Source organism: Suncus etruscus, chromosome 9, assembly GCF_024139225.1.
Source record: "Suncus etruscus isolate mSunEtr1 chromosome 9, mSunEtr1.pri.cur, whole genome shotgun sequence".
Taxonomy (NCBI): domain Eukaryota; kingdom Metazoa; phylum Chordata; class Mammalia; order Eulipotyphla; family Soricidae; genus Suncus; species Suncus etruscus.
Window position 1 is genome coordinate 83,516,349 of NC_064856.1, and position 27,547 is coordinate 83,543,895.

At 39.1% G+C, this 27,547-nt stretch overlaps 1 protein-coding gene and 1 non-coding gene across 4 annotated transcripts in view; one reads left to right on the forward strand and one right to left on the reverse strand.

The window, feature by feature from the left end:
- KIAA1549L (KIAA1549 like) overlaps positions 1 to 27,547 on the forward strand; it is a 311,480-nt gene that overhangs the window by 147,564 nt on the left and 136,369 nt on the right. The gene's annotated exons all lie outside the window — the stretch shown is intronic.
- LOC126019579 (small nucleolar RNA U3) lies at positions 15,968 to 16,176 on the reverse strand. The gene has a single exon (XR_007499223.1). It is a non-coding gene; the product is annotated as a small nucleolar RNA U3 (small nucleolar RNA).

Genomic DNA, 27,547 nt, shown 5'->3' on the forward strand with positions numbered 1-27,547 from the left:
TAGCATGAAGGTAGGGCATTTGCCTTGCATTCAGAAGGATGGTGGTTCGAATCCCGGCATCCCATATGGTCCCCTGAGCCTGCCAGGAGTGATTTCTGAGCTTAGAGCAGGAGTAACTCCTGAGCGATGCCGGGTGTGACCCAAAAACAAAACAAAACAAAACAAACACTGTCATTTGCCCTGGAAACTTCATGCCTTAATTCCCATCTTCTCTCTCTTCAAGTCAGAATTCTCTCTTTTGACATAGCCATGGACCTAGACATGTCTGCTCCAGACATGGATTCCTGTGTTGTATCACTTTTCTTAGTCAAACACCAAATATAAAATGACAAATGGCACCTGGTCCCCATTTTGCATTTCAGGGGCAGGGGATGTTCAGATAGGCCAGAGAGGACCAATTATCCATTCCTGGCTCAAGTATTTGTAACCAGGAAGTCACCCGCACAGTATCCAGGATCTGCTCAGCCTAGGATGTGAAGGGGAAGCAATAGAAAGAGGCTCTTCCAGATGGGTCATGTGGAGGAAATTATCAAAAGCTTTGATTTGCCAGGTGTAGATATGATGTATTTGCATGCCAGCTAAAGTCTGGAAGTCACATGTTTTCTATCCCATATCTTATTTTTTTAATATTTTATTTAAACCATTGTGATTTAAAAAGTTATTCATAATTAGGTCTTAGATATACAATGTTTCAGGACAATCCCACCACCAGTGCCAACCTCCTTCCATCATTATCCTCAAAGTCCATCCCATACCACCACCACCTGCCCCAGACTGTCATCGTAGCAGGCACCATTTTCAGTTTGGTTGTTCAAGTTTGGGTCTCCTGGTTTCAATGTTGTTGACTCTGGCTTGGATATTTAGTTCTGTTTTTTCTTAACATCATGAATGCACCTGAAACCCTTTCTTCCTTGTCTTCGTCATTTCATATACGTCTTTCTCCTTCTCCACTCAATTTTCTTCCTTCACACTATATTCCTGGGAGTAGAGCGTTCTCAACAACCCTCATTTAAGTCACCACTCAATTTCCTCCTTTTCCTCACTATATTCTGGATCCTAGAGCTTTCAAGCCATTGCATTTCTTCACGCATTTGTTCTAAATACCTCATATAAGTGGTATCACTTACATGTATTATCCTTATATGTATTATATGTATTTATCCTTCTTTTTCTGTCTTTATTTAACATAGAATCTTCTAGTTCCATCCATGCATATTACAGTGAATTGCATGATTGCATAATTTCTTTTTTGGGGGGGAGGTCACACCAGCAACTCTCAGTGGTTACTCCTAGCTCTACACTCAAAAATCGCTCCTGGCAGGCTCAAGGAAACATATGGGATGCCGGGATTCGAACTACTGTCCTTCTGCATGCGAGGCAAATGCCTTCCCTCCATGCTATCTCTCCGACCAGATTGCATCATTTCTTACAGCTCTGTAGTATTCAAGTGTGTTTATATTCTACATCTTATCCCGCCAATCTTTTCTTCCTTCTCTCTTGGTACTTCAGTTTTTATCTTTATCTTTGCTTCTCCTAACCTCATTTACTCTCTTCAATCCCTCAGTTGATATTTTGTTATCTTTTAGGAAAATAATATGAAACCTCTAATGGTGGAAAAATCCAAAGCAAGCTGCAAGTTCAGACTTGTCCAGTACGAGACCTTGGACAAGTTAGCCATCTTTGGCCCTAATCTCTTCTGAAAATGAATGGAGTTAGGCTAGATGCTAAAAGACCTTAGAGAACCACTTTTCCTAAATATCGGTCTGCTTATTGGGACATTCTTCAATATGGCTTCCATGAGAGACACTGTTAATGGATCACAGCACACTTCTTTGCAGATTTAAGACTGCTTAGAACCTATCACAATAGTTAAGATAGCTGATATCAACCGACATGGAGCTGACACACCTTTGTTTACTGACTTACCTTTTTTCCAACCTCTCTTAAAGTGATAAGTCTTCCTCAAATCATAATATTTAAATCTCTGGAAAAATATATTTTTTAGGTTTATGGGCCACACCCAGCAGAACTCAAGGGTTACTCTGCACTCAGAAATTATTTCTGGCAGGCTCTGTGGACCTTAGGGGATGCCAGCGATCAAACCTGGGATGACCAGAAAAATGCCAGACTAGGCAAATGCCCTACCCACTGTGCTATCAATCAGGCCCCTAAATGTGAGGTTACCCCTTTCCCAATGCCATATGTTAATATCACCTGGATGGTCAGACCTACCCACACCTGGGAGGGGTCTGAGGTTTGGAATAAAGGTGTTGCCTGGGGGGAGGGGAGGCAGAAAAAGGAGCAAGGAATCATGGAGAGCACTAGAGAAGAAGCTACTTGGAAAAGGCTTAGCATAGAAGCCATGTGAGGAAATGCACATGATGGTTAGAGCCATAAAATAAAGCTGGCTGACTCCTGAAACTGTAACTGAATGCCTGTGATTATTTCTATGCCTTTATTCTGAGCCTTCAGACCCACCAGCAAAAGGGGTAAAGGCGCTGTGCTGAGAAAGGCTTCACCCCAACATTAGGACTATGTATTTTATATTTATACAACACCTAAATCTCAAATTTTCAAAGAAAAATAAATACCATTCTCTGTCTCTTCCTAATTCTCCAGTCTTAAAAAAAAATATCATTTCCTAACTTCCAGTCTATCAGGCCTTCCTTTAATAAGCCATTCCCATGGCTAAAGAATTGTGTTCTCATTTCATTTTTATTTCTAAAGCAAAGATTTGGAATTAGACATGTTTGTCTGAGCACCTCAGAATTAGATTTTTCCCTTACAAACTGCATGATAGCAGGCAACAGTAAGAGTTATTTTACTTTTAAAAGTATGTTTTTTCTTCAGTTATATTTAGACTGAAGAAAGATCCTTGCATTCTCAGCTCAAATTATATTCAATGTTCGTAAATTGCTATTGCCCTCAAATATGATATCAAGTGAGGTCACCTCAATTCCTATTTCTCATCTATATTTACAGATGGCACAGCTTTGGAACATCTGCTCTGCCTATGGAACACATATTTTTGCAGATGATGCAGCTGTAATGGCTGGTCGCAGGATTATTTCCTCGAGGACACTGTTAGGCAACTTCTTTCCCCTTTCTTCTTTTCCTGCACAATGCCACTTTTAAAAGTTTCCTTCTGGAGTCCATTTCCCATGGAGAGATGGGTTTAAACTTCTAAAGCAGCATATTTCTGCTGAAAGATTGTTTCCTGTAAGAGTTATTGATAGCAACTTCCTCTAAACAGAACCACCTTCTGTAACAGTCCTGTAGGGAAGGATACATTTGGTCCAGAAACAAAGGTGAAGCATGGTAATAGAGGGATGAAGGAAAAAAAATTGTGGATTTAAAGTGTAGATCTCTAATATACAAGAGTCCAGAATCAGTGTTCTAGTGAAAAGAATCCTTGGAATTGGTAGTGAACATGATCTGACTACTTTATTATAAATGAGTAAATGTGAGGACATAAGTATTTCCATTTATAAAGTCAAGATTTCCCTGCAGGAAATGCAGAGGATAGAGGAACATGTTGAGCTGTACAGTGAGCAGGCATTGACTATGGTTTAAAGGGACTGGATTCTTTATAAGATATATTGTGGGGAATGAAAGGCATGCAGAGATGATTAGAGATAAAGACAGTAATTTTGTTGATGTTATTGGGAAAAAATTATGTCTATCCTGACAAGCCTATTTGATAGATGATTTCCAGTTTCAAATTAATGAGCTCTAGAGATGACTTGATTTTACCCTTTTACATTACAGAGGAAGAAACTGGGGGCCAGTCTTGAAAAATAATTTGCATCACATCTAAAAAAGCAATTGAGGAAGCCATTATCAGAATCTAGAACCTGGCCCATGTATGATTCTGTTTCTCCTACTTCCCCTGAGTGTTGAATTTATCATACATGATTTTTATACTTGTGTTAGTTAAGATAGTCACAACAGAAGAGACTACTTATGGAAATTACTCTGTGTTCATTGTTTCAAGTAGAATTAACTCTAGTTTTGTTCTATATATAGAGGCTATAAGCCCAGGAACTATGATATTCTGATTCACAGAAAAGTTAGTCTTTTGCTTTTTTACTTGCTTTGATATTATAAACTCAGTTTCATTGTTCAGCACTATTTAAATGCTCTAAGTTACAATTAAAGCTATAAAATGATCCTTGCCTTTGTTATTAAATTTTATTTTCCCACAACTGTTCTTCTGGCACTGGTTTAAATTACTTATTTTCATATGTGCAGCACTTTTTCTTTAGAAATCCATTCTTAAATAAACTGACTCAAAAATGGGAGCTGTGTAATGTAAATTGGCATAAAAAAAAAGTTACATTTTCAAAATTCAGAAGGGAGATGTGTTTATGGCAACACACAAGCAATGTAGTAAAAAAATTATCCTTACTGAAATAGATAGGGTTTTATTATTTAATATTTAAGTCTAGTTTGAAGGAAAGTTTTACTGATCTGAAATTTAATTTCTATATTTTATTGTATATATTTTTCACTGATTAGTTCTATTTTTTAAAAATATGCAGGCTTTCAGATTCAATGACAAGTAATTAACAGTCCAGCCAGTGAGACACAAGAAACATTTTATTCCTGTTACTATTTGTAAGAAGTCCACCATACATGGCATTGTTTCATTAATAATGGTTCTCACAATTATTTATTATGAAAATAATAGTATTAAATGCCTGTCTTGAATACAGGCAGGGGATGGGGGGCATTGGTAGTGGGAAGGTTGCACTGGTGAAGGGTTTTATGACTGAAACCGACTACAATCCTGTTTGTAATCATGGTACTTAAAGATATCATTAAGAAAAAGAAAATAATAGCATTAATAATTCAGAATAGGAGACTAAATTTCAGGGCATGTTGTTTTTGTTTTTTATTTTTGAGAAGCTGTGCAGGGCTGGACAGATGACTCAAGCATTGACTTTTTATGTGTAAGGCCCTAAATTCAATCTCTGACATTTCATGGTCCTTCAAGCACCACTGACTGAGGCCCTGGTATCAGAACTCTGGGCCTCTCTGGATCATTGGACATGTGTAACCTCCTGAGTACTTTTGGGAGACCCCCCAAACTCCTAAGAAAGGTAGCAGTATAATGATACTGTATCAAGAAGTATGGAAAATCAAAAGTGGGTAAACTCTTGATCTTAGGAATTGTTCTTTTTGTGACAAGAAATGTCTGGTCAGATCCAAGGCCCTTTCTAGAGGAGCCCTAGAAACAAACACTCAGTTTTCCCTTCATCTCTCTTTTTACCATGCATCACCTTTGTTTCTAGACACTTTTTAGGGAAGCATTAGCCCTGAATAGGAAAGAATTCAGGCACAAGTTAGAGAAACAAATGATAGAAAAAGGTTTACTAAAAGCTAGTATTGGCTTCACAAAGGAATCTTTTGACATGAGAGGCAAATTTTTCTGATTCCTTCCTTTTCTTTCTAAGTCAATTATTTTTCATATTTACACAGACTAATATTGTCCCATCTCATTTGCCATCCTTTAACAAGTCTTTGGGGGGGTCAGGCATTCAGACTAATCCTTCACAACTCTTGCTGTCATAATGTTCGATGGAGGCTGCTGCTTTCTGTCAAGATATCTTCCTCCTCTCCACAGCATCTTCATCCCCCAAATAAAAGATAATGATGTTCTATCCTCAGTGATACTTACCTGATACATACATAGAGATATATATCTGCTTTAGAAAAGGTTTTCAGATTTAAAGAACTCATAGACTAGTAGAAATGACTTTTGTTTAAATTTGTTAATTCTTAATTTTTTGGGGGGGTAAATTCTTAATTTTCTACATAAAGGCATAAAGTAAACAATAGCTACTCTTGTTGTCATTATTTTCTACAAAAGAAAGGAAATTTTCATCTTAAAACTGATGGATTGTTCTTTAGACCCAGAAAGTTAGTTGGTGAAAACATACAGAGATTTATAGTTATTTTTGTTTGGTTGGTTTTATTTTTTGGTTTTGGGGTCACACAAGGCAGTGCTCAGAAATCACTCCTGGTAGGCTTGGGGGACCATATGGGATGCTGGAAACACTGTCCTTTTGCATGCAAGGCAAACGCCCTACTTCCATGTTATCTCTCTGGTCCTATAGTTATTTTTCTTGTTTTATCTTGGTTGGTTGAAAACTTGTGTTTTCCCAGGTTCAATTCATGATCCCTAAGTTATTTCTAGGAGTAGTTCCTAAACACTTTGGTTGTGACCTGAATGACAAAAGCAAACAAAAAGAGCAAAAAACAAAAGTGTTATCTTTAAGACATGGACCATGGTAAACATCTTTTGGGGGGGCTTTATGTGCTTTCCCCATAGGAACAGGATACAGTTATGATAAACAACATGGACTTTGGAGCTAGAACACTGGCCTTCAACTTTTTCATGCCCTGGAATCAGCACTTGTCCTGCATACCAAACCAAGGGCCAGCAGTTTTAACTTAGGTACTCCATTATATGCTGTCAGCATGCCAGAGCCCCAAGATAGCCTATCTTGTTATCCACTCTGTATGCAAAGACCTGGGAGCTGATAGTGTAAACTCAAGAGCAAAGGTGGAGGGGCCAGAGCGATAGCACAGTAGGTAGGGTGTTTGCCTTGCACATGGCCAACCTGGGTTCAACCCCTGGCATCCCATATGGTCCCCCAAGCTTGATAGGAGAATTTTTGAATGCAGAGCCAGAATTAACCCCAAAGCACTACTGGATGTAGCCCAAAATAGAGAGAGAGAGAGAGAGAGAGAGAGAGAGAGAGAGAGAGAGAGAGAGAGAGAGAGAGAGAGAGAGAGAGAGAGAGCACGCGCACAAGGATGGAAGAAGTCTGTTATTTCCATTCAAAGAAACAGGAAAAGAACAAACTCTCCCTTCTTTCCATTTTTGGTCTATTCAAACTCTCAGTGAATTCAGTAATGCCCACTTACTTGTGAAGGGCAATCAAATAATAATTGCATTCAGAAGCATTTTCACAAATCACCCAGAGCAATGTTTAATCGAGGAACCCCAGGGCCCAGTCAAATTGGAGACATCCTTCTCCTCATGTTGTTGTGAGATTAAATGGTTCAAATGTCTAAGTGCATGAAATAAATTGGGATTATAGTATACAATTTATAAGTGCTAGTGTCTAGCGTCTGGCAGTGGGTAAAATAAATGAAAGCAGAAAGGGTACATTTCATATCTGTGGTAGAATATTTTATTTGGCTGGTTGATTTTGAGGTCATATCTAACAGTGCTCAAAGATTACTCCTAAACTCTGAGCTCAAGGATTACTCTTGATGGGGCTTGAAGGATCATATGGGGTGATGGGGATTGAGCCAGGTAAGCCATGTGTAAGCAAGGCAAGCATTTAGCTGCTGTACTATTACTCTGGCCCCTATGGTAGAATATTTTATTGTGGATTCTTGTCTTTCAAGAGTTTTTGCTTCACAGCAGATACACACTGCATCTAAGACTAATATCTATGCTGGGGGGAGCTCTCCAGCTTCCTTCCCTGTTGGCATCTCTTATTTGGGCCAAATATCTTTGAGATTCTATTGCTTATTGCAGGCTGAGGAAACTATAAGAATGAGGGATGAAATGCATTGCCAATACTGACAAACTGGATAATGGTTATAGCTACAACTAGAAAAGCCAAGACATTGAGACATGAAAATGGAACTTCTGTTGATGGACTAATTTAAATTTAATGTAAATAAAATATTTCTATTCAGTACTAAATGATATAATGTCCATGAGTGAAATGTTCAAAGTTCAGAAGTTGAAAGTAGATGCTCTCTTGATGTGATCACACACTAAACACTCAAGATAAGAAAATTAGGAATCGGGGCCGGAACGGTGGCACAAATGGTAGGGCTTTTACCTTGCATGTGCTAACCTAGGATGGACCGCAGTTTGATCCCCTCTGCATTCCATATGGTCCACCAAGCCAGAAGTGATTTCTGAGTGCATAGCCAGGAGTAACCCCTGAGTGTCACCAGGTGTGGCCCAAAAAACAAACAAAAAAGAAAAAAGAAAATTAAGAATGAAGACATCAAAAATAAATATTAAAAAGGAATGAAAATTATGTGCTCTGAACTTATTGGCTATCTTTTTAGTTTGGGTACTTCTATTACAATAAATATGTTCTTTTTTCATCTTTGAGCTAATCATTACCTCATAGTCTAATAATTATATATAGTAATATATAATATATAATAATTATATCGTTTTAAATAATTTTATTAAAAGTAAGATCAGTCTTATCAATGTTTTATAAATTGTTAGTGATCATTTCCTTTTCTAAGAATATCAGTTTAAGCCACTTGCCTTGCACCCAACTGATCTACTTCAATCCCGTATGGTACCCCCAATCACCACCAAAAGTGATCCCTAAGCACAGAATCAGAAGTAAGCTCTGAACATCACCAAATGTAGCCCAGAACTAAAACAACAGCCAGGCACCTAGAAAAAAAATCACACTGTAGAAATTCTAAAATCCATATTCATGAAATTAGACTTCTGCCACAAAACATGTTTAAATTAGTCATGATTTATATTATTTAATTCATGAATAGGAACTAAGAATTAATAACAGCACTTATTAATGTTGGCAACATATTCTGCTTCTTGGTTCCCCACATAAATTTTTGCTTGTTTTAGTACCTAATTGTAAGAAGAATATTAGTCTCCATAAAGCATATACAGCCTCTTCCAATATAACTTTCTTGTGTGTTTTACAGTCACAGGGAAAAAAAACCCATCAAGTTATTGATAGGATCATTTAACCTAAATTAACATAATGCCCAACAAAGGCCTGAAAAACTCAGCAGCATAGCAACGATGATGTTTTCCATTCACTGTGCTTTGGATTCCTGGTGCTCAGCCTTATGCTCTCTCAAGTATGTACATTAATAGAAGAGCTCAAGAATAAGTTTACTAAAAGACTGAAACACACAAAGGGAAGTAGAATTTTCTAGCAACATAATGAAGAAAAATATGTTTTATGTCCATAATAGATTCAATCCACCTGTCAGTGCTTATTTTCTCTCCTAGAATTGCTCAAGGGCAAGCTTTTAAACTCTAATAATCTAAGCCAGAATCCCCTCGTGATGTTTTTCAGAGCTGTTGCACCTTGCAATGTTAGTTGGCATTAGATTTTTTTTAAAAAAAAGAAAAGAAAAAATGAAGAATTTAATACTCAGTTTATTTTCTAAATGAAACAATACTTTTGTTTATAGGGATTGCATAGGTTGCATAGTGGGTGAGGTACTTGCCTTGTGCGTGGCTGGCCAGATCTGATCCCAGCATCCCATATACTCCCCCAAGCACCACTAGGCATGATTCCTGAAAAGACTTTATTTTTGTTGCTGTTTGGTTGTTTTTTCTGTGGGGAATCACACCCTGTGGTGCTCAGGGGTTGGTTACTCCTGGCTATGTGCTCAGAAATCATGCCTGACTTGGGGGCACCATATGGGGATGGGGGATGGAACCGAGGTCCATTCTAAGTCAGCCGCATGCAAGGCAAACGCCCTACCATTGCACCACTGCTCCTGCCTCTGAAAAGACTTTTTAGAGTCTTTAGTTTACTTTCTGCAAATCTACCAGAAGATATTTCTTGAATTGTTTTGAATACTGAATCTTCTTTTCTTTAAATCATTGCATAGGAACCACATTTATTGGAGAAGGTGGGGTTATCTTTGCTTATTGTTTTAGAAAATGTTAGCTTGTCTGGATGTCCATAATAAAAGAATCTCTTCTAGTTCTTGTTTGTTTTGCTTATTTTTTTAAACACACTTGGAGATGCTCAGGGGTTATTACACTCAGGAATCCCACCAGACAATATTTGGGGGGAGCATATAGAATGCTGGGGAGTAAAGTCAGGTTAGATTCATGCAAGTCAAGCACCCTACCCACTGTACTAGCTTGCTGATTGGAATTATTTTTTTTTCTAACCTACCACTCTGGATGAAAAGTGAATGGGAGGAGCTGGAGAGATAGCACAGAGATAAGGCATTTGCCTTGCATGCAGAAGGATGGTGGTTCGAATCCTGGCTTCCCATGTGGTCCCCCAAGCCTGCCAGGAGCAATTTCTGAGCATAGAGACAGGAGTAACCCCTGAGCACTGCAGGGTGTGACCCAAAAAACAAAACAAACAAAAAAGTGAATGGGAAGTCTTCTGCCTATCATGAGCAAAAGATAGACATTGCTGGGTTGGGTTTGCAAATAACCGTCAGGGAAATACAGTCCAGAGGTTGTTCCAGGAACATATTTGATCATATGATGCAAAATCCTACATTTTTGATATAGTTTTTTCTTGTGTGTATCTGTAATAATAGTACTAGACTCTTTAAAACTTTTATTCACTAGCTGATAATTATATATACAATTTATAATTATAGTAGTATACATATAAGTTTATATAACTGCACACATATAATCCTAGCATACATATAGCTTTTAATTTTCTATTAAAATTCTCCCTCCTCTGCATTTTCCTTAGACTATTCTATTCTTTTTATTTTTTGGATATCTTTATTTAAACACCTTGATTGCAGTTGGGTTTCAGTCATGTAAAGAACAGTGTGAAATTCCCATCACCCATGTCCTAAGTCTCCCTTCTCCCCACCCACCCCCACACCTGTCCTCTAGACAGGCTTTCTACTTCCCTCAATCATTTACATTTTTATGATAGTTCTCAGTGTAGTCTTTCTCTAACTGCACTCACCACTCTTTGTGGTGAACTTCATGTCGTGAGCTGGATCTTCCATCCCTCCTCTCTTTTGTCTCTGAGAATTATTGCAAAAATGTCTTTTATTTTTTCTTAAAACCTATAGATGAGTGAAACTATTCTGAGTCTATCTCTCTCCCTCTGACTTATTTTACTCAGCATAGTAGATTCCATGTACATCCATGTATAGGAACATTTCATGACTTCATCTCTCCTGACAGCTGCATAATATTCCATTGTGTATATGTACACCATTTCTTTAGCCATTCATCTGTTGAGGGGCATCTTGGTTGTTTCCAGAGTCTGGCTAATGTAAATAGCACTGCATTGAATATCGGTGTGAGGAAGGGATTTTTGTATTGTATTTTTGAGTTCTTAGGATATATCCCTAGGAGTGGTATAACTGGATCGTATGGGAGCTCAACTTCCAGTTTTTGGAGGAATCTCCATATCACTTTCCAGAAAGGTTGGACTAGATGGCATTCTCACCAGCAGTGAATAAGAGTTCCTTTATCTCCACATCCCCGCCAGCACTGCTTGTTCTCATTCTTTGTGATGTGCACCAATCTCTGTGGCATAAGAATGTACCTCATAGTTTTTTGATTTGCATCTCCCTGATGATTAGTGATGAGCATTTTTTCTTGTGCTTGTTGGCCATTTGTATTTCTTCTTTGACAAAGTGTCTGTTAATTTCTTCTCCCCATTTTTGATGATATTCGATTTTTTTCTTGTAAAGTTGCATCAGTGCCTTGTATATTTTGGATATTAGCTCCTTATCTGATGGGTATTGGATGAATAGTTTCTCCCACTCAGTAGGTGGCTCTTGTATCCTGGGCACTATTTCTTTTGAGGTGCAGAAGCTTCTCAGCTTAATATATTCCCATCTGTTTATCTCTGCTTCCACTTGTTTGGAGAGTTCTGTTTCCTCCTTAAAGATGCCTTTAGGGCTACTTTATTCATTTACATATTTGAACATTATTTGTCCCTTGAACTAAAAACTAGAAAGCTGTACTCAAAAACACACTATTTCTTTCTCCCTCCTAACCATCTCCCCACCCATTATTGTGAGTGCACCAGACAGCACTACTAGCACAAGCTCACTCCTGGCCATAGTGCCCTATGCGCACACACACTTCTGACCATGCTGCAAAGATCACATACTCCACTGTGACACTTAAAGCTCTCAGACAAAGGAACCTCTGGAACATGAATTAGTACATGGGATTGAAGTCATGGACTCACAAGCTACTGAACCAGTCCTGGATCCCTATAATTATTTATTATTTTGAAGTGTTTTAATTGAATTATAAAGTTACAGTGTTAATCATGAATTTCAGGCATACCAATCCCATCACCAGTGTCTGCTTCCCTTTACCAATGTTGCCAGTTTCCCTTCTGTCCCTCACAGCCTGTCTCTATGGCAGATACTTATGTATTATTTTTAAAAAATTATGCTAATTATATCTGATCCTGATGTCTTTTTACAATTGTGGCTTCTTTTTCCCCAAAAAATTATTTATGGATTCATTTTTATTATCAAAAGTATTTATGTGGGGCTGGAGAATAACACAGTGATGGGACATTTGTGTTGCATCTGGCCGACCCAGAATGAATCAGGATCGATTCCTGGCATCCCATATGGTCCCCCAAGCCTACCAGGAGCGATTTCTGAGCGCAGAGCCAGGAGTAACCCCTGAGTGCCAGTATGGCCCAGAAACAAAAACAAAACAAACAGACAAAAAGGCATTTATGATATATATATATAATACTTTTTTTTTTGTATCTGCTTTCCCCTCTCAGATTCTTAATCTTAGTTAGACTGATACAGAACCTGAATGGCAAAGTGTTGATTTTAGAGTGAGGCTAAATCAGTGATCTCCAAAACCATGTATTTGATTGTGAGAATAGGAAGACTTCAGGGAAAAATCTGAGAGAGAAAAGCTCAGTAAGAGAAAAGCCAGGTAGATTACTTAGGTACTCTTTGGAAAATTGCATTTGGAGAAAAGGAATTCATGATCTGAAACATAAAACTCTTCCTAAGAAGAAAAAAATAAGTTTACTATAAAAGTGGGAGTATAAGAATTGATTGCCCAAGTTTACACAGTCTGGCTGTGAATTCAGCCACATCCTGAACCACTATCCTTGAATGCCTTCCTGATGAGGACTGTGTATCTTTGCAAGGCAGAAATTATCACCGAAAGCATTTAACATGTATTTGTGGGGTAAAGGGCTAAGTGAATGAACAAACAAGGGAGGCAGGTGACTACACACAAAGTAGAATAGGTAAAGTACTTTAATGGAACTAAAAAGAGCTGTGTGGATAATGACATCCTAATAATGGGACTATCTCTTGGAAGTGGCTTACATCTTAACCTTTCAAGACAGTGTGAGGCCTAGTAATGTGTTGTCTCTGCCCAACTCTCTAAGCCCATTACTGCTTTTCTTTAGATACTGAATTTTCTGTGTTTTCGGTCTTTCTTGCCTAATGGATTTAAATGGCCTCATTTCCCTCTAGGGCTATTAGAATGAAATGGCAAAATTTAATATGAAGGTTTGGAAATATCTCTAATATGATTGTCCCAGCTTTGAAAATCAGTTATTAGTGGTTAATTTTATTTTCTATGGTTGAGATAAAGTCAGCTAGTGGGATGGAATTTTAAATCCTTTAGTAAATGATCCCATCAGGCCATTATTTATGATACTAAAAATTTATAAACAAACTATTTAACAATTGAAGGATGGTTAAGTATAGTGCATCTTGGTGGAAAATATGCAGTCTTAAACTATATGGAAAGTGCTTTAATGTCATATTAAAAGGGAAAAGGCAGGGACAAGATTGGAACTGTAGTTAACTACAGGCTTGAAAAACAAGCAAATCAAATATTTTCTAAGATTCTAGAAGTATAGTTCGCCATAATAAGAGTCCTGATTTTCTTAATGTAGTGGGACATTCATGTGAAGCATGGGAGGTCATGCTTAAGTTATATTAATAGCAAGGCAGTTTAGTACTCTTTTATTTGGTGCATAGATATTAATAAGTGTGATATATTCTTGTTGCATTAAGCCCTTAGCCATTTTATAATATCCACCACTGTCTCATTATATTATTTTAGCTGAAACTCTCTTATCTGCTATGTGGCTGCACATACTTGTTTAAAAGTTGTAGGGTCCAGGTGACTGTACAGTTGGTAAGCTCTTGCCTTGCATGCTGCCAATCTTGAGTTTGATCACCGACATTCCATAAGGTCCTCTGAGCACCAGCAGGAGTAATGCCTGAGTGTAGAGCCAGGAGTAATCCCTGAGTATTACTGGGTGTGGCCAAAAAGAAAAAAACAAAAATAAAATAAGATTTTATTTATTTTAATTTCTCAAATGGAGTTAGAGTTCAATGAGTAGAATGTTTGCCTTGCATGTGGCTTACCAAGGGTCACTCTCCAACACTCCATATGGTCCCTTGCACACTGCCGAGATTAATTCCTTAGTACCATTGTGAGAAGTAATTCTTGATATTCAAGGATGTGGTACTTGCCTTGCATTGAACTGATCTGGGTTCTGACCCAGATTTTTTTTGGGGGGGTGGGTTTTGGGTCACACCCGGTGATGCTCAGGGGTTACTCCTGGCTATTGCGCTCAGGAGTCGCTCCTGGCTTGGGGGACCATATGGGACGCTGGGGGATCGAACCGCAATCTGTCCTAGGCTAGAATTGGCAAGGCAGACACCTTACTTCTAGCACCACCGCAATGGCCCCTCTGACCCAGATTTAAGTCTTAGTGCCAATGTGGTCTCTCTCCCAAGCCCACCAAGAACCTAAACCTACCAAACCCACCTTAGTGATCAATAAGTGATCCCTTATTCAGTCAGAAGAAAACCCTGAGCACAGCTGGGTTGTGACCCAAAACCTAGCAATAATGATAATATGATGGTGGTCAGTAGAGGTAAAAAAAAAATCCCTTTTTTAGTTCTAAATGTTAATAGTGTAGGATAAAGTATTCTCCATTGAAAATTCTTTCTTTTCAGCAGTTTCTTTGCTCTGCTTTTGGCTCAATCCTGGTTTGGTGCATGAAGTTGTTTTACTGACAGTGCTCACAGTATTGAACAGGTACTTCCTACATACAAACATATACTTATACCAGTCCCTTGAGCGAAAATATAGTGCCTTTCTCTTCTTTCATGCACAATTTATTGTGAGAGATTCAAAGGTCAATTTATAGGGACACCCTTTATGTTGCCTAAACTGAGAGTAGTATATCTGTTCTTACCTTTAAGCACTTCTCTTCAAATTATTTAGTTTAGAACTCATTGGCCTCATTCTTATTTTTATAATTAATAAATTATATCATTTCTTCAAGTAAGATTTGTTTCTTTTTTTCTGGGACCTCTATGAAATGTTTCTCTTAATGTTCTTCAAAATACCAAATAGTAGCTAGATATCTAACATTTTTCTCAAGATTACATTGAAATAGTGTAAAGTGTATACCATATTTTAGAACACAAAATACTTAACAGTAAGTTTATGCATGTTGAAACTATAACACGTTTCTTTTTTCCTGATCATAGTACCAATAATAGAAAATCAACCATAAAAAGAAAGAATAGGGGCTGGAGTGGTGGCATGGAACATAAGGTGTCTGATGTACCTGCACTAGCCTAGGGATGGACCATGGCATCCCATATGGTCCCCCCAAGCCAGGAAGATTTCTGAACATGTAGCCAGGAGTAACCCCTGAGCACCACCAGATGTGGTCCAAAAATTTAAAAAAGGGGCAGAATAAACACTTTGTTCTTACTTGCAAGCTACTAAAGCTAGAAGATAGTTTTTAGGAAAGTAATTTAACAAAATCAAGGACAAACTTTATATTTAAGAGCCTGGGCCATATTAACTCTTAGAAACCCACAGGGTATGGTCCTTAAAACAAAAGTGCACATGAATTAACTGATTCCCATAGAAGTAGTTTATTTAATATTTTAGTTATTGGGTTATGCCTGGCAGCATTCAGGGGTTACTCCTGGCAGGCAGGGGGGAAACCATATGGGAAGCCGGGATTCAAACCACCGACCAGCCAAGTGCAACCCTACTGCCTCTCGGAACCCAGAAGTAGTTTAAAGTTAGAGTTAGGGCAGTTTGAGGTTTGTGCAACCACACAAGACAACCCTTTTGTGCAAAGTACAAAAGGCAGGGAATAAGACACAATAACCACTAAACTCTAAATGATTTCTATATCTTTCCTTCAACTGAGGTAAACTCAGAATCCACTCAGATTACACCCTCTCACTCACACCAACTCAAACACATTATGAACGATCATCAATGGCAGAAAGCAGCTTACAAAAGCATCACTTAAAGCCGATTTCATGCTCAGGAGAGAGTGTTGTGTCTCATCATGTTTTCTGGTACCCTACATGTTCAGAGAAATTCCTCTAGTCAAGAACTATAGAAATGATTCCTGAAAGTATAGTCTTAACCCTTCAGGTCAACCATCTGTTAGGTCTCTGTCAGTCAAGTACTTTTTTCACTTGTGGTGAGTTAGTTACCTCCCTAGTTCTGGGTCTGATGGAGAAAAGGAAAAAGAAAATCTGAAACATATTCTCTCAGATATATTGCTTTATTTTCAAATGCTAACATATTTTTGATGTTTTAAGCATAATTGCAACTCAAAAAGATGTTAACAGCCACTCTGATTAGCATACTATGGAGTGACAGTCAATCATAACCCTCCTCTGGAAAGCAATGCTCCAATTCTCTGGTCAAGAGGCCACACCTGCAAAAGCCAGTGGCTTATAGACTCCATCTTTTTTTTTTTTCTTTGCCTTTGTTAGACTAGATTTCAGCGATTAGAACAATTTTAGCCATTACCTGTCAAAAAATTTTTACAAAGAGAGAAACATGAGAAAAATGAAAGTGAAACAATACTGATTATAATGGGGGGAGAGCTTTATTTTAAAATCTGTTCTACCAAGCATCTGAAAGCAAGAGGCCTTTTGAAAAGCAGAGTAGTTGTCAAAGAGCTTTATGGAAATGTTTTGTGGAGATTTTAAAATGCTTCTGTGGAAGCAGTAAACAGAACCTACTACTTGCTGGCATTCCTTCAAGAAATTGCAATTTGATTCTATTAACTGGGATATTTCCTTTTGAAAAGCCCCAAGAGAAATCATCTTGGGCAAGAAGGTCCCAGACGCCAAAACTTCAGACCTAGGGGATGTGGGGTGACAGCTTCAGCATAGCAATGAGGCTTAATCCATCTCTTCTGACCTTCTGGGAATTGCTGGATGATGGGTCTAGGTGACTAAAAGCCGAGTCCCATGACATTTGGCAGGCAGCACGAGGAGACAGACACCTCACGACCTGGGTAAAGGCATCCAGCCAGTGTGCTAGCTATTCAGTGCTCTTGGGATCTTTTATTTTGAAGGAGGGACCCACACCCGGTGAGGCTTAGGGGTTACTCCTGGCTATGTGCTCAGAAATCGCTCCTGGCTTGGGGATCATATGGGACTCCAGGAATGGAACCACAGTCCGTCGTAGGCTAGCTGCACAAGGCAGATGCCTTATGCCCTGTGCCACCGCTCTGGCCTTTCAGGGACCTTCTGTGAGGCAGCAGCCCAGCCCAGATTTGGGGATGGAAAAAGACCTTCTGCAGGCTTCTTCCCACATGGAGTTGGGCAAAAGAAATGAATGAATTGCACTCAACTTCACCTGTGTGGGCCAATTCAACATGTACAAACTACTTTTAAGACAAAATCTTCCCTGTTTTGATTTGGGGTCACTATGGGAGATGCTTCTCTGGGCTCTGGGTTCAGGGACCACTCCTGGCTGGGTTGGGGATCAAAACCAGGTTATCTCAGTACAAATTAAAGTCTTTACTATCTCTCTGGCCTGAGCTGATACTGTCTGGAAGCCGTATGTCCTTTCCTTAAGAACTACGGGTTGTTTGAACCTCAATCAAGGTGAAATGGTGTGTTGCTTCATTGTACATCGTGAACGTCTGCAGGACTACTTCAATTTGTATCCTTGAGAAATAAATTACTCATTTGAGTTTTCATTTTGATAATTTATTATTTAATTTTGTTTGGGGGCCAGACCTGGCAGAGCTCAGGGCTTACTCCTATTTCTGTGCTCAGGGATCACTCTTGGCAGGCTGAAGGGAGCATATGGGGTGTCAGGAATCACACCTTGCACTGCTTCATGCAAGGCAAGTGCCCCACCCATTGTACAGTCTATCTGGCTCAGAGCATTATATTTTGAGGTTCTTCACCTAGTTTGTATGAACCAGAGCAATACCATTACACAGTTCAGGCCTGAACAGAGTGCTAAGGGTCTGAGAAAGCCCACCGCCTCAAATAAAGACCACGAATCTTCAGAGAATACAGCAGCAAACAGGTTGATTAATTCCAGCTAGCTGAGGCACCCGGATCTGCCATACAGACTGAAGCCTGAGGCCCAGGGCAATTTAGGGAAGTGTCTTTTATAGGTTTAAGGAACCTTAGGAGGAGGGTCGATATGGAAAGTAGGGCTTTTAGAATGCACCAATCCCTAGTCCAGGTTCAAATACAATGTCCAATCAGATGGTGAGCTTGTCCTTTTCCATATAAGGCAAGAACCTTAAGAGGGGCAAGCAGATGTCCATTCTTTTGCTCAAATATGTCAAGATCCTCTTAGGAGGGGCATTGGCTAATAGTTGCCAGGGCAGCAGGCCATTGAAGTCTCAAGGTGAAATTCCAGAGCAAGAGGATCAACAAAGTGGGGGTGGAGAAAGGCTTAACAGGCATCTATATTTGATCACCTATCTGAGCTGTTATAATCATCTAACATTTATTTTTATAAATTTTCCCTTTGCACTAGGAAAAAAACAGAGACCAGGTCCACCCAGTACCTGGAATAGGATTAGGGAAATTTTCTTCTGTGCCACCCTCCTCCCCCAATCCACCCCTTGGTCTCTAGGAGGGCAGCTGTTGTACTATGACAACAAGCAAATAGGCTTCATACACAAGATTCATGACTTAGTCTACCTTAGATAGGGTTAGAAATGCCTTGAATATGTGGATTAAAGATGTATAAATTGTGTGTCTATCCCATGCTCAGAGCTCTAAGTCTCTCTGACTTGCAGTCCCTCAATGCTCCAAATCCCATTGACTTATAGGCCCTCAGCATTGAGTTTTATTATTATTATTATTATTATTATTATTATTATTATTATTTCGGTTTTGGGTCACACACACCAGCGCTCAGGTGTTACTCCTGGCTCTACACTCAGAAATCGCTCCTGGCAGGCTTGGGGGACCATATGGGATGCCGGGATTTGAATCAGCATCCTTCTGCAAGCAAGTCAAATGCCCTACCTCCATGCTATCTCTCCAGCCCCAGCGCTGAGTCTTAATAAATCTATCTTTATATTCTTCTTTGTGTCCTCTGTTCTGCTTGGCCACTTAATTGCTTGGCCACCTTACATATGGAGGTTCCACCAAAATTACTCACTCCAAGTCTCTGACTTGCAGACTCTCGGTACTCTAAGTCCCCTTGACTTGTGGGCTTTCAGCTGAGTCTTTTATTTATTTATTTATTTATTTATTTATTTATTTATTTTTGTCTTGGAACCACACCCAGTGGTGCTCAGGGATTACTCCTCGCTCTGTGCTCAGAAATTGCTTCTGGCAGGCTCGAGGAACTATATGGGATGCTGGGGATGGAACCAGGGTCTGTCCAGGGTCGGTCGTGTGCAAGGCAAATGCTATCACTCTGGTCCTCGGCCCTGAGTCTTAATAAATTTATCCTTATGCTCTATTCTCTGTGACTAGCCACCTGTTTGCCTTCAAATCTCTTTCTACTCTCCATCACTCTTCATTTAGAACTCTTACCCCAAAGTTACTTCCCTTTAAATTCTTTATATTTCAGAAGTTGGAATAATAAATAGTACAGAGCCCTGCCAGGAATTATCCTGAAGCTCAGAACCAGGAGTAAGCCCTGAGCGCTGCAGTGACCCAAATAAAATAACAACAAGAAAAGGGAAAAGGGATGTAAGCAGAGATTACTTGTCTCAGGGCAATGTTTAAACATGTCTGCTGTGACTTTGTTTCTTGTCTTGCAGAGTCCTTGTTCTCTTAACAAAATGTCCTCTAAGTCCCAGCTACTGTGTTAGAATAAAAATTTTTTGGTGGAAGTAGCAGTGCAGTGTAATGTTACATAAGTTTCGCATTGGCACACTTCTACATGAGTATCTGCACCTACAAGTTCCGTTCTATTTTTCACTGCAGTGGCCTCCTTTATCTGGTTTACCCAAACCCCATATTATGTTAGAATTTGATTTTGTTTTGACTTTAGGCCACACTTGGCATCTCTTCCTACCCTTTCTCATTCACTCTTCCACAGGATCTTTCATCTTATTTGTATTTGTTTTCTACTACCATGTCGCAGGTGGTTATGGACTTCGCAGCCTAAAACAACACATATTTTTGATGCCCCAGTTTCCATGGGTCAAGAGATTGGGGACAGCTTAAAATCTGCAAGTCTTCCCAGGAGCCTAATGGGTATCAGCTGGCCTGCATTCTTATCTGGAGGGTTTGATGTGGAACGATCCATTTTAAGGATTGTTGGGTTGTTGGCAGAATTCATTTCTTTTGGATACTACATTGAAGGTCTTGGCTCTGGACAGTAGAGATAGTTTGGAGGTTAAAGCACTTGCCTTTCACGTGACTGATTACAATTTGAGTATCACATAGTCCCTCGGTTCCTCCAGGAATGGTTCCTGAGCACAAGCCAGGAGTAATCCTGAGCACTGTTATGTGTGGTCCTTCTCCATCCAAAATAAAATGGTCTTGGCTTCTTTGTTGGTTGTTAACTGATTCCTGGTAACAAAGAAAGAAACAAACAAAGGCCTGAAGGGACCCATATGGAACAGCAAGCATTTTTATTTGCTTGTATTTGAATGTCTTGTAGCCACACCTGGCTGTGCTTAAGGCTTACTCCTGGCTGTCAGGGATCAATTCTGGTGGTGCTGGGGGTCAGTGGTGAATAGTGGTAGTTGCTCTGCTGATCCCTCCCCTCTCCCTTATTTTCTCTTCTTCCTTCCTTCTTCAGAAAAAAAAACTTACTGAGATAGAAAATTGCTAGGTGTTGTTTGTATTTGCTAGAGTGAAAGCAAGTTCTGGAGTCTTGCTATATACAGCATTTAAGACACAGTAGACACAGTAGACACTTGGCATTTTCACTCTTTTTCCAGAATTAATCACATCACCCCACCTAACCACAAATGTGTCCAGGACAAATGATCTTGTGATCTTGCTTTGTGTTCTAATGCTGAGGTAGAAATAGATGGTGAACCTAAAGACCATCAGGTGTGAGTACAGCAGATTTCTAAGAAAAGTATGAGAGAAGAGGGAAAAGGGAGGGAAAGGGGAGGGGAGGGAAGTATGGGGAGGGGAGGAGAGGAGAGGAGAAGGGAAGGAAAGGAAAGGAAAGGAGGGAAGGGAAAAGGAGGAGAGGAGAAGAGAGGAAATGAGAAGAAAGGAGAGAGGAGAGGAGAGGAGAAGAGAGGAGAGGAGAAAAGAGGAGAGGAGGGGAGGGGAGTGGAGGGGAAGGGAGAGGAAGGGAAGGGAGGGGAGGGGAGGGGAGAAGAGAGGAGAGGAGAGGAGGGGAGGGGAGAGGAAAGGAGAGGAGGGGGAGGGGAGGGGTGGGGAGTGGAAGGGAGAGGAGAGGAGGGGAAGGGAGAGGAGGGGAGGGGTGGGGAGTGGAAGGGAGGGGAAGAGAGAGGAGGGGAGAGGAGGGGAGGGGAGGGGAGAGGAGGGGAGAGGAGGGGAGGGGAGAAGAGAGATAATTCACAGGAGTTCCAGGCTTGATTCCCAGCACCACATAGTCCCATGAGTAAAGTGGAAGTAACCCCCAGTACTGCTGGGTATGGCCCCCAAACAAACAAAAAAAATTCTTTGAAACTTTTTTCATGAAGCATATCAGAATACTGCCTCATAAGGAATCGTTGGGCAAATCTGGGGTTTAGCCTGGAAGACAGACAACATGGTCCGGAAGTAGCAATTCTTATAGGTACCAACCTCTTTCCTTCCCTCCCTTCAGCTCCAGATTTCCATCAGCCTCCTTTGACAGTGACTGGCCAGCTAGAAATCACACAGCACCCATTTCTCCTTATGTTTGCAACGTTTCTGTAAAGGAGTTTGTGCAATGTCTTGCAGAAAGTATAATCCTTTCTGTCTGTGTATTCTTTTTTTGAGTTATAAGTCTGTTGGCTGGAAACAAGATTATTTTTTTTTCACTCTTGCATCCAGAAACTGAATCCATAGCTGATGTTCATCTGTAGTTGATTTCCATGAGTATACAAAAGAAAATCCTATCTAGAATTTACCCAAAGAGCGGGTAATAAGAATGGGTTCTAAATTGTTATTGTACAAAGCACCCAAGTGTAAAGCCACATTCTATGAATTCCTCTCTTATAGAAAACTGGATGAGATTATATAAACGATATGAAATTGAGTTTATCTAGGAGATAAGGGTATTAGAAAGGACTATAGCCTGAGAAAATATCAGTCTTCCATTCAAAACTGCAACTTAAGAGTATTCTTCTTGCTGGTGTGTGGTAACAGAAACACAATATTCATGTGTTTACAATATTCATTGCAAACTGCAAAGCAGTCCAAGGACTGTATATATTTTAATTTAATTCGGTGTAAAAGACTTTGCTGTCCTATACATGTTATAGATCTTGATCTTGGGTTCGATGTAAAGTGAATTTTGGATAATAGGTTAGAATGAGCTTTTGGGCCTGTAGGAAAGGGTTTTTCTGATCCAGATTTGGTGAGAAAGAAGACAGAGAAGCTTAGTGGGCTTATAAGAACATTTTTCCCCAGGATAAATGTTAGATTCTGATTTAAAGAATCGAGGGATCATTGAATAACTTTGTAAATCACAATGGTTTAAATAAAACATTTGTTAGCTCTGGACTCAAGATCCAACCCACAAAGACCATGAGGAGACCAGTCAGTACTGCAAAAGCAAGGTAGTTCATTGGAGAAACCAGCACACTGGGGATGTACCTTCCCAGATGGCAACCCTGGCCCAACTTACATTCTTACTTTCATACCCAGTTTAGAGAATTTTAGAATGGACTAAGTGACCATTGTGGGGATTGGCCACACATTGCATCATTGCTTATAGGGTGCCTGGTCAGGCCTAATAAGGACTTCTAGGGTGGTTGCAAGCAGGATGTAAACAGAATGTTGGCCTAGGGGGTATCAAGAAGGATATAAAAAAGGATGTTGGCCTGGGAGTCCTTGTGGTATTTCCGGAACTTGCTGTGTCATTTACAGTTAGAGGCCTATTGTACCACCTGAAGCCTGTCATGGCTACGATCTGGTCCTTAAGTCTAAAACAAAGCACAATTACAGAAGCGAAATAGCAGTTAATTCTAAAATTACATTCTAATATTCCCTTTTAACACATTTTTAAAAAACCAAGGGGAACCGACATAGTGCTGACTTTCATTTTGAGACATTCTAGAAATGACTTAAGGTCAATTTCTTTGGTATGTAAATCATAAGCTAAGGAATTAAAGCATTTAATTAATTTTAATTGCTTTAAAAGTAATTATTTTAGTTTAGTTTAGGTGACATCTTTATAATAATGTTAATGTTTATGGCTTTGATGCACAATTACCACATCTCATCACCATCAACATGCCCAAGATCCTCCACCAATGTCCTGTCTCATCTATCTGTCTCCTCAACCACCTCCCACCTCACCAGTAATTTCAGTTTTGTAATCAGGGCCAATGGCTTATCATCATTTGACATAGTATGTGGTCTTCGTCTTCCTTCCTATCTCCCACCAATGAATGTCATTGTCTGGTATTTGTCCTTCTACCTCTGACTTAATTTGCTTAACTCAACACGCTCCAGTTTTGTTTAAGTTGCAGTGAACTGCAAGATTTTTTTCTTTAGCTGCTTAGAATTCCATACCACAACTTCATTATCCAGAATGGGGAATTTTTTAAAAAGAAGAAACAAGGGCTAGAGTGTTAATTAACTTAGAATAAAAAAAACACCCTTTTTCTTATTTTTCCAAATCTTTCCCACTTATTTATTTAGGAACTTTAGCTTATAGCTGTATAGGGCTTTTTAAAGTACAATTTTGCCTAAAATACTTTTGTATATATATATGTTTGCTCATATGTCAAATTTTCATCCATTTTTATAGAGTGACAGGTTTTGGTTTTTTTTTTTTTACTAACGCTTTGTCCTTTTCTGTTCTCTTCTAGTAATAACTGCTATTACTACCTAGGAGTTCCTTTTTTTTAGGTTTATCTAATTTATTAAATAAATTCTAGTTAAACAAAAACTTAAGACTGGTCAATTTAAGGATACAATACTGTACAATGCAAATAATTTACTTAAAAACACAATGCTTAATCTTTGATTGCTTTTTTATATAATCACAGCAAAAACACTTTTGTTTCAACACCATCAGACTCCAGTTTTTTTTCCAAGGTGAACCTCATAAGAAACACATTATGAGGATATATAAACCATTGTTCACTAATGGACAAGAGCCACACAAAATGCTCTAACATCTAGTTTCTTTTTGTTTCTCAAAAGAAAAATGTACAAAGAAAAAATTCTCAAGATATGATATCAGCATGAAATATAAGTTTGCCTTAATAAATCATTTGATTTTTGCTCTGACACATCTTCTGTCTATAAAATACGGAGAAAAGTACCTGTCAGTTGCCTGCATTTCAAGGATATTGTCAAAATGAAGAATATAGACAATGTCTTTGCATATATTTGTGAACTTGAAAGTTTCCAGTAGTATTAAGCCTTAATTGTGTACCCTTAGTACTATTCCAACTGCTGAAACTTCATAAAGTAATATAAGGAGTTGAAATTAAATATATGTAGGATATTGGTCTTATTAAATAGATCACATAACTTCTAAGAGTATAGTTTCAATATACATAGTGAGTTAAAGTGGCTCTAACATATATGTAATAATTAAATATATCCTAAGGTCAAACCAGAACTTCTCTAAAAGCTATTAATAATAATTTCCAAGCTAAAATATTCCATGAGTAAAAGTTTTTATTTAAAAAAAAAAAAGAAAATCACACAGGAGATAGCAGATAGCAGCAGTAGAAACCAATATGATTTTATAATAGATTTAATAGAAATGAATATATTATTCTAAGGAAAAGATATGAGATTGACTTTAATCCTTTTGTTAAGCATTACTGAATTATTTAATGGAAAGTTTCATTGAGCACAGTGATAGGTCACTTGTGAATCATAGATCTGGAGATTTTAAAATAAAAAGAAATCATAGATTAAAAAAAGAATTAACCTGAAAATTATTTGATCTCTAATATGTGATACTGCTCTAGCCTGCATAAAAATATGGATGCCATCAACCTTAGCCTCTGTCTCTGTGGAAAGTTCCACTGAGCTGTATACATGACCGTCGGCAGGTTCTTAGCCCATGAGCAAATAGGAAATCTTGCAACAAAAGATAGCCCCTTGTGCTAGCCACAGGGCCATGAGGCCAGGGACAAGGTGTAGATAGTATTTCCTTATATTTCTCTGATTCCGGTCAAGCTAAAGATTGCTAGGATTAGCCATTGAGTCATGCCTTCCCCTTTACCCTTCCCCACCTCCTATGGGCTGTGCTTAACAAGGCATACTCTATCCTTTTTCCCTTTTTGGCCAAATACCTGTAGTAAGCATATAATTGGTGAAAAGCTTGTTTGAATTGACCAATGCTTGTATGCCCCATAGGTTTAATGCTAAGTATCTTTATCTATTCTTGGGTATGTGCCTATGCTTGGAATATAATTGGATAAGAGATGGTTCAAAATGACTAATAGTTTTTGAGACATGCCTCCCTTAGTGTAAAAAATATATAAGCGCTTGCCCGCTTAATAAATTTGCCTTTGATCAGCAACAAGACTTAGGCCATTCTTTCTAACCTCTACAGATTTTTCCACAGATATTTCGGATCCGGTCGGCCTTAGCGAATCCACGAATATGTTGCAGCATTCATCCCCTTCACCCTGCTGGCCGCGGTCCCCAGAAAGCCGCACTCTAAGGTGTGACTTTTAATAATTGCTGAGCAAGGAGTTCCTTTTTTTAAAAAAAAAATAATTCATTCATTTTTATTTCTTTGTTTTCTGCATTTCAAATAAAATCATATTTTGGCCCTTATTGGTTTAATTTTCCTAAGCACAATAAATATTCTCTAGACCAGGGGTCTCAAACTCGCAGCCCGCGGGCCATTTGCGGCCCTCCATACAATATTTTGTGGCCCACGGCCGGCCTTCAAATATCGCAGTATTCGCGATTATTCGCTTACTGAATAATCGCAATAAAAATAGCATTAGTAAGAAAAAAATCGAATTAAACATTAGCATACCCCGAGCAGTTCTGTGCGGGGTATGCAAATGTTTATTGCGATTTTTTTTTTACTAATGCGATTTTTTATTGCGAATATTCAGTAAGCGAAATCCCTTATGCGGCCCTGCCTCACCCCAACTTTGCCTCCTGCGGCCCCCAGGTAAATTGAGTTTGAGATCCCTGCTCTAGACTCATGTTTTTATAAATGGCAGGGTTTCATTTTTTATTGTAGCTGAATAATATTTCTTTGTGAATATCTGCCTCCTCTTCTTTATTCAATCATTTGTCTGTTGGCATTTGAGTTGTTTTCGGTTCTTGGCTGTTGCCAATAATGCTGTGATAAAACATGGACAGGCAGGCAAGGGCCGATGCAATGGTTCAGTGACTGGCATCCATGGTGCTGGATGGAACTTGACACTGTTTCCACAGTGGCTATGCTGATTCTTGTTGTTACTAACTCTTCTCATTATACAAGAGTTGTCTTCTCTTCATATCCCTCTAACACTTGTCTGTCTTATTTTTGATAATAGTCTTTCTCACTGGCATAAGGCTGTTTTATTTCTCAAGTTCTAGAAAATAAAACAAAATAATATTTCAAAAACAATTACTGTTTAACTTTTGTGATCACCAAGTATATTGCATATTCAAAAAGCTTAAATATTTTCAGATTTCAGGCTTCACTATTTGGGCTTTTTGGTGACAGAATGAAATGAAGGTGAGGAGAGGAATAGGTACTTATTGGAGAGAAACAGCTTGGAAAGAAAACTCTGCATCAGGGACCTCCCCACTTCCGTCCCTCTAAGGATGGCTCAGTGGCCAAACACATGCCTTGCAAAGATGAAAGCTTCTGTTTATTTCCTGGTACCCTACAGGCCAAGTGTAATCCAGACGTCTTATCTTTTGTGATCCTTGGTGCCCCAACTAAGTGTGATCTCCAGTGTACTGTGTCTAGTGTATGAGTGTCACACCAAAATGTTTGACAGCTGTGTACAGCAGTCACCACAAAGAAAAGGAAGGGGAATAGAAAGGAAAAACAAACAAACAAAACAAAAAAAAAAAAACTGTGCCTGGAGTGAAGGAACCTTGCCTCTGGATCTATTTCTGAGCCCAATGAATTATGTGATATCTGGCTGATGGCATTCTCTCCCTGGGCCACAATGTGCTCTTCTGATACAGAGACACAAACTAAAATCTATAGGGGATGAGTGTCTGTTAGGACAGGTCTCTTATTAGTGCTTTCCAAACTTATTTTGTTTTCCTTTGTGCTTTTCCACTTGAACAAGTCTTCTTTTTTTTTTGTTTTTTTGTTTTTTGTTTTGTTTGTTTTTGGGCCACACCCGGCGGTGCTCAGGGGTGACTCCTGGCTGTCTGCTCAGAAATAGCTCCTGGCAGGCAGAGGGGACCATATGGGATACCGGGATTCGAACCAACCACCTTTGGTCCTGGATCGGCT